Below are 7,500 nucleotides of genomic sequence, written 5' to 3' on the forward strand. Positions count from 1 at the left end.
CTTTTTCTACGCTGTCAGTTAATAGACGCACATCAAGTCATCTCGCCGTTTCTTCCCTCTCCCACATGCTGTAGATGCCCTCCGGTTGGCAAGGCATTTCAATATACGATAACCCAAACCTGATGCCCGGGATTTCCTGACAGCCGGCAGTGCTTGGCCCTAATCCTAAAATCTGGATGTCTGGATGGCAACAGGACGGCAACGGGCCCCAGCCATCCAGATTCCTGCTGCGACAGGAAGGGTGGTCGGGATTCACAGAGAGAGCCCAGCAGACAGGGACAGAGAGAGAGAGAGAGAGAGAGAGAGAGAGAGAGAGAGAGAGAGAGAGAGAGAGAGAGAGAGAGAGAGAGAGAGAGAGAGAGAAAGAGAAAGCGACAGAGAGAGAGAGAGAATTTGAGTGCTTCTCTGTTTTCTGTTGTGGTCGCTCAGTGGTTTCCCTCCCCGTGAGACGGGATGAAACCACCTCAGCAGACACAGCACACAAAAAAACACACACGCTGTCCATCATCGTTGTAAAGCGTACAGACAAACGGGTTGATACTCTTGTTGTTGTTTTTTCATTATGCCTGGCAGGGTTCCAGCCCTTTGTATCAAGGTGACTGGGTAACCACGCCGGCTGGGAGACAACTGTGTGGACTGAACCGGGGCTCGAGTGGCAGTAGGCCTACTGGGAAGGCTCTGAGCGTACCTGTCCATACCAGTCCATACCGGTCTGGGTTATCAAACCAACGTAACCTTGAGCTCACCTGACCATCCCCTAACTGAAGGACACCTGCTGCTGTAGGGATCCATCTTTAGACCTTTATACCTCAGTATTCACACAGGTGTACTGCATAACCCAACCCCCCCCCCCTCCCAAACATACACTCAGACACTTACACATGCACCGATATGCACACAGATACACACACAGGTACATGCTGCACACTTCCAGTTCCTCTCCATTTTCTGTGACTTCAAGCCCCTTCTCTACTATCTGCTCGAGGTTGATGTTTCACTATCCAGCGTGAGCATCAGTGGGTTAGACAGTGCAGACGTCTATCGCTCCCTCAAAGCAATCTATTTACATGTGTATCCCCTCGGGCTAATCTTTGTATCTAAGTATCTAATCTTCGACATGAGCGACGTGTGCGGTTTCTCAACTTTTTTTTAGTGTAGATTGGCCTTCTCCATTGATCCTCCTGCTGATCTGGAAGAGCCAGGGGACGTGACATAGGAGGGGAGTCGTTACGGCGCCCCATGGGTGGATAGAGTTTTGGGGTCTCCCCCCATCTCCCCCCCGGAGCTGTGGAGTCGCAACCACTGGTATAACATCCACACTTCAATAGCCTCGAGGGCTGTTTTCTTGATTTTTGCGTTGATTCAGAATGTTTAAATGTAGAAAGTACTGACAAAGGCGGGTTTTGTGCAATGAAAAGCAATCATAAAGGCCCACTGAGAAGGACAGCGGCAGGAGTGTTAGTGTGTGTGTGTGTGTGTGTGTGTGTGTGTGTGTGTGTGTGTGTGTGTGTGTGTGTGTGTGTGTGTGTGTGTGTGTGTGTGTTTGTCTGTGTGCATGTGTTCGTGTGTGTGCATGTGTTGTGTGCATGTGTGTGCGTACACAGCCAAAAATAATTATAATTTGCATGTAATAATTAGAATGGATGATGTGACTTAGATGTCCAAATTAAATCTCATGCAAAAGTATGTTTATTATTACATCGACAAAACCAGGGTTTTTACCAAGATGTGTGAGAATGACCAAATATGCTCCTTCAGGAACGATTATCTTGACTCACAGGAAGGGTATTTCCCCTCCCCTGTTGGGCTGTCTGTCAGTCTGTATGTCAGTCTGTCTGTCTGGCTGGCTGGCTGGCGGGCAGCAGATGGTACAGTCCTGTACCCTGGTATGATTCCCAGTAATTCCCCTTGCTGATATTGAAAAGTGTATTTGTCATTCCTTTTCACTTTATCAGCATTGTAAGCTACGTGCTTGAGATATCCCAAGACGATCAGCCGTGATATCGAGCCATATCAAAGCCAGACCGGTGGTGTCGTTCCACTGAAAACAGAAGCAGTAGCAGGAAATTATGTGATTTCAGCCACATGCCGTCAGTGTTACAGGCAGAGGAGGACCGCTCTATCTAAAACCACTGGACTGCTCCCTTTCAAAGAACAGAACGAGTTCAAACGGGTTCATACCGGGTCCGACCCATATTGGTTAGGAAATGAAAGATCTCTCCTCGATTCTTGTCTGCTCTTAAAGTTTGTATGCTTTTATACATTTGGTCTGCTCTCCTGAATCCAACGTTTTTGTTGAGAAATGTTTTGCGCATAAAGGTTGAGGATTGAATGAGCCTAATATGGAAAAGAAAAGAAAAAATTATGCACACGGGATGATGCACAGTAAGGACACGACGCATGTGTATGTTGTTTAAACCAGGGAACACCCTAGAAGATTTATAGCAAGTCAAAAATCATATTTGAATGGCTAAGGTTGTGCACCACACATTACAATATTGTCACCTTATATACATAGGAAGATACACCGTAAAGACATGACACGTGTGTATGTCTTTTAAACCAGAGAATACACTAGAAGATTTATAGCCCGATTCTTACCCGATTTGCCGCTGTCCAAAGCAAAATCAGCATCGTCTGCACAACTCAGAACGAGGCAGGTGTGTTTTCCCTCTGTCTCGTTAGCCAAATACCTAATAAGTTCATTCGTCGCCGGCTGCTAGTCTCCCAAAGTAAAGCTCAGCTTCCTGAGATATATAATCTCTGCGTTTGTGGTTGACCCAACACTTCCAAGACCAACATGGAGGAGGAGGAGACCAGACTGGGAGCTTCAGGTCCAGGCTGGAGGTCAAGGGGGAGACGAGAGAGACATGCTTGGTGAGCTGGCAGACAGGCCATGACCCCGGTGGGCCGGGGTCATGGCCTGTCTGCCAGCTCACCAAGCAAGGACACAACTTGAACCGAAGACTGATCACCTCCAGGCATACGGCCGACATAGTCCACCACCACCGCACTCAAAGGATTGTTTGTCCTCACCAGCGTAGCAGTTTACTGTGACATTTTTCTCAATCGGCTGATGTCCTGCCCTCGACTCAACCCAGTCTGGAGCTATCACGAGAGCTTGAAAGCAAACATTTGTATCAACTGAAAAAGGTAGTAAAGAGGAAGGATGGATGGATAAAAAGCTTCATGGACTGCAGGTGACTTGGTTCTCCAGATATAATTCTGCCTAGTCAGCTATCTGTCCTCAGCTGTTATTATTCACACAGACACACAGACACAGACCCAGACCCAGACGTCCACACACACACACACACACACACACACACACACGTGTGTGTGTGTGTGTGTCTGTCTGTGTCTGTGTCTGTGTCTGTGTGTGTGTGTGTGTGTGTGTGTGTGTGTGTGTGTGTGTGTGTGTGTGTGTGTGTGTGTGTGAGTGCTTGTCCTCACGTCCTCGCTCAGTGTCTCCTGGTCCCCCTCTCTCTCTCTCTCTCTCTCTCTCTCTCTCTCTCTCTCTCTCTCTCTCTCTCTCTCTGCTCTCTCTCTCCCTCTCCCTCTCCCTCTCCCTCTCCCTCTCTCGCGCTCGCTCTCGCTCTCCCTCTCCCTCTCGCTCTCCCTCTCTCTCTCTCCTGGTCTCTCTCACACTTTCATGGTCTCCCTGTCATGTTCTCTCTCTTTCTTGTTGCACATTTCCACCGGAGGGTGTGGTTCGGTTCGGTTTGCAAAGGTGTGGCACGGTTCGCGTTTCCACCGCCAAATGTGGGCATGACCCGTACTCGTTTTGCACTCGTCTCCAGTACTCCTCCGTTGGGGTACTGAGACGCCTGAAAGGGTGCCGGCAAGTTCGAGCTACACACGCCCTCTGTTGATTGATCGACAGAATCGTCACTTCCGGGCGACATGGGGATAAAAACAAACACACAGTACCCGCAAGGTATTATTCTGGACAATGGACATGTCGCGCAAACTTTAGTTAGGGCGAACAAGGAGGTGTAGACGTTCCGAAACTGTTGCTGGATGACTTCCATGGTAGCTCTTGGTTTAATGTGTCGAGTTCCTCTTTTTCATTGTTTTTATTGAGCAGGCTACGCTGTGTCGCGCTGCTATGATGTAACGATGTTTAGGTAGCTGCCGCGGTGATCGACATCCGGCCTACCATAAGGGTACTGTCTGAGGTGGAAACGCGACCTAGGAACTGAGCTGGGCTATATTACCCCCTCCCTACCGGACTGAGGTGAACCGGACAGAACCGCACCCTCCGGTGGAAAAGCACCATTGGTCTCCCTCTCTCTCCTGGTCTTTCTCTGTTTCTCCTGGCCGGTCTCTCTCTCTCTCCTGATCTCTCTCTGTCTCTGGTCACTATGTCTCTCCTGGTCACTCTCTCTCTCCTGGTCTCTCTGCTTCTCCTCGTGGCTCTCTGTGTCTGCTGGTCTCTCTCTTTCTGCTGGTCTCTCTGTGTTTCCCGGCTTCTTTGTCTCTCCTGGTCTCTTTTTATCTTGGTCTCTCTCACAGCTTGTCTGTCTGTCTCTCTTGGTCTCTGTGTTTCTCCTGGTCTCTCTTTCTCTCCCGGTGTTTCTCTCTCATCCTGTGTGTCTCCCTCTTTCGGTAAGCGTTCTGTTCCTTCGAGGAAGGGCGAGGCTTGTGTTCTTGTTGGATACTACGGCCATCGGACCAAGGAATTCATACCAAAGCCACCATGGCTCCTTCCTGTTATTGTAGAGTCATCACTCATGAATGTTTTCCTGTCTACAACTTAAGCTAACCTTCTGAATCTTAAGTTTGCAGATGGGAAGACATTTGCCACAGATCCCAGAAACTTGCCTTTGTATTTTTTCAATAAATTCATGACTGATGATGACCAGTGGATTAAGGAAACCAAAAAGAGCTGCATCACAACAGAGGTAATTTGCGATATCTAAATAACCATTTCACAGCACTCCCCATGAAGAGTCGAATACAAAAGCAAACATAAACCCTGTGTCCATCGCTTAACATAATAACTGCTCTTCATTGTTATATAAATTCAAAAGTAGGACAAATAAACAAATCTGTGCCATACAGGGGTTACAAATAAAGCTGGTAATGGCTTTTTTCTGCAAAAGATGTGTTGTAGAATAGTCATTGTAATCTGCTGCCACCGGGGGCAGTGTTTGGAGGTAATGGTCTAATATAAAATACGTTTTTTCCATTTCGACTTCCCAAATTGTTGTCATACCTCCCCAGACACACAGTTATGTCATGACAATATACTATACATTTTAAATATAGAATATAGACTATGAGGTTGTCTTGAAATAGTCACATAATACAGCATGCATTATGCTAGCAGAAAGGCATCCACTCCATATAAAGTCTGCCAGATCTGAGATAGGTGTAACCTTGCAAACGACCACATGCAACTTGTTATAAAAAGGCGGGGGTGCCATCGTTAAAATATAAAGAGAAACGTAAAAATACCCATTCAACTCGGCCTGCAATCTCTTAGTCTGCTATTTCCCCAACATCTGCAGACACGCTGCAAATCACAACCAAGCTGTGCTGCAAATTACCCATGAATCCTGATGCTGGACAATTGGCATGTGCCATCATTTATAAGGTAAACAGCGGATGGGCTGAGGTTCCTCCAGTAGAATGATAAGGCCTATTTGTTCAGAATGCAGTATTTGAGTGAATCATGACATGGAGTTTTCAGAGATCAGGTGTGTCCACTCTGCAACTCCTCCACTAATCATGCATACAGTGTGTTTCCCATGCAAATTATTTCATTGTTTCAAACCTCTATTAATTAGTGTGGTTTGAATGAAGGTTATCACTTTTCGGGGTCTGAGCAGTGTCGGAACGTACACTTCGCTCAAGCATATAATCTTGATTGGAGACGTTTATTTTCAAGATGGCTTGCTAGATCCGGATCTGAGAAGGCTGTTACATAACCGATCACAGAGTGTGTAAATATTACATAACATACTTGTATTTTGGCGGGTAAAGAACCAGATGCCAGTACTTTCATTTAGCTTGGGAACGCACACTGGATATATTCAGCCAGTACACATCCTGTCAGCGGAGGTGTGTGTGTGTGTGTGTGTGTGTGTGTGTGTGTGTGTGTGTGTGTGTGTGTGTGTGTGTGTGTGTGTGTGTGTTTGTGCGTGTGTGTGTGTGTGTGTGTGTGTGTGTGTGTGTGTGTGTGTGTGTGTGTGTGTGTGTGTGTGTGTGTGTGTGTGTGTGATTGTGTGTGTGGTTGGAATACGCAGCCCACCAAAGAGATACGTCTACTACACTGAGGTTCTCTTGTATGTTTGTGTTAATCGCTGTGCACCCACTAGCGCTGTGTGTGGGAAAATATGTCAAATTCTGTCTGCATCGCTATAAAACAAGTGTCACACACAAAAACGAGAGCTTCAGAGTCAGAGAGTGTTTGAATTTTGTACAGAAATAAATGAATAACAGCATTGAAAGAACAAATACAATTATGTATGCAGAAATAATAAAGAAATATGCTTAAACATAATTCAAATACATTGTCAACTTGTATTTATTACAGTGATGTACCCTTTGTAAGACATATATGTATGTCCTTACAATGAGAAACAAAACAACCATGCTATGGAGGATCAGGGATCAGTGAAGGATACACATAGAGTTGAGCATTTATCTTCCAGAGTACATAATGGCCAAACGGTTGCCTCTATTTCAGCCTTTTAAATGAATGGGTGGAATTCCACAGTACAGCGATTCCTCTGTCTGGGCATGAGAAAGGCGAACAGGGAAGGATAACAGCAGTCATCTGAGAATAATGGCTAACACATGGCTAAGTGGACAACTGTACACAAGTCGACTAACAACACAAAGCTTAGGATTTACAAATAATTGTCCATCAGCCCCCTGTGCTCATGTTCTTCTCTATGATCTATCCACTCTGGGGAGATCCCTAGGAATGATTGACTTTCCTCGGAATTGTAATGCATTATTTGTGATATGACGCATGACGGCATTGTGCTACGACTTTAGCCGCACAAAAGTTATACAAAATGTTCTTCGTCTTTTGTTTATTGCTTTTCATTAAATGCCCACCAACATGACTTTCTTTTGTACAAATGTTGATTTTCTGCATGTCTCCACGGACTAAAAGAGACACCACTTGAATTGAACTCGATTTCTAAGTGAAAAAGAGTTACACGCTTTTAGGTATCAGTACCACTATCACTCCCTCACTAGCTTTCAGTTGCTTCTGTACCAGGAAAAACCTCTCAACATCGTCAAAAAGCTCCCACATCAACATCTTTTGTGTCCCTACCTTCAGTTTCACCGCTCAAACACGTCTGTCACCTGAACAGGTGCTACGAGTCCTCATTTCCAGACCTCCTACTGCTGCTGTGTCTGATAAGACTGATGTGAACGATGTTTGGTGGCAGCAGGGAGCTTATGAGCACAAGGTTGGAGAAATGTTAGGCAGTATAGTGTTAAACGTAGGGAGTCTTCTTGGAGAGGATTAAGTGCAGA

This window comes from Gadus morhua, chromosome 21, assembly GCF_902167405.1.
Source record: "Gadus morhua chromosome 21, gadMor3.0, whole genome shotgun sequence".
Classification (NCBI taxonomy): Eukaryota; Metazoa; Chordata; class Actinopteri; order Gadiformes; family Gadidae; genus Gadus; species Gadus morhua.